This window comes from Cynara cardunculus, assembly GCF_001531365.2.
Source record: "Cynara cardunculus var. scolymus isolate 2C chromosome LG 15, CcrdV1, whole genome shotgun sequence".
NCBI classification, from domain to species: domain Eukaryota; kingdom Viridiplantae; phylum Streptophyta; class Magnoliopsida; order Asterales; family Asteraceae; genus Cynara; species Cynara cardunculus.
This window is the reverse complement of record NC_037542.1, coordinates 2,219,518-2,220,474: the sequence shown is the minus strand read 5'-3', so window position 1 is coordinate 2,220,474 and position 957 is coordinate 2,219,518.

Here is a 957-nt window from a genome sequence, read left to right as displayed (position 1 = left end):
TATATATATATATATATATATATAGATTTCTGTAGGGAAAACTTAAAAGTCATCTTGATAAAAGCTTAAAAGTCATATTGGGGAAAGCTTAAAAGTCATTTTCTGTTTTAGATCTCCTCAGGGAAAGCTTAAAAGACAAGTACTTTTGTCTTTTAAAAACAAGTACTTTGTGTTTTAGATTTTGTATTTTTTTAAGACTTTAAGACATTTATTAAATTTGATTAATAAGATAGTGTATATATATATATATATATATATGTGGGAAGAATATTTTGCAAACCAAATCATTTGTACAAATCGTGAAAACTGTCGATTTCATTGTTTATTTGAGTTAAAATTTTTTATTAGATATATATATATATATATATATATATATATATATATTGCCGCCTTAGAACATGCCTTGAAAAACATCGTGGCCTCGCCATAACTCATAAGGTTTGTGGTTTGTCCTTGCCGCCACGCCTCACGTCATTTAGAACCTTGATTATGTATGAGCTTTTTAGTAGCTTTTTCAGTAACTTGTAAGTATGAATTAATAACACCAATACTATTATTTAATGTTAAGTTATGATATTGGCCCTTGTGGCTTGTTTAATTTTTCGATAAGAACCTTGTAAAATTACCGAGATTCTCTATATATTTGGAATTATTGTCTCGTTATATTTACTTTAATTTTTTGTAAGTGTTCTCTCATTATAATTGCATCATATATTATTTGCTCTTACCCTAGTTTTTCTCTTATTAATTCTGTCAATTTCAAATGGCCTCTACAACCCAGAAATTGAGGTTGCATATTCGTGGAGGAAGATGGGAAAAAAGTAAACAATTTTACGGAGTATGTGTTTGATCAAATTCCGCAACGCGGTGTAATGTTGCCATGCAACATTACACATGATAGGTTGATTAGCTATGTTGTATAAAAATTTGAAATAGAAGGTGAATTTAGGTTATCAT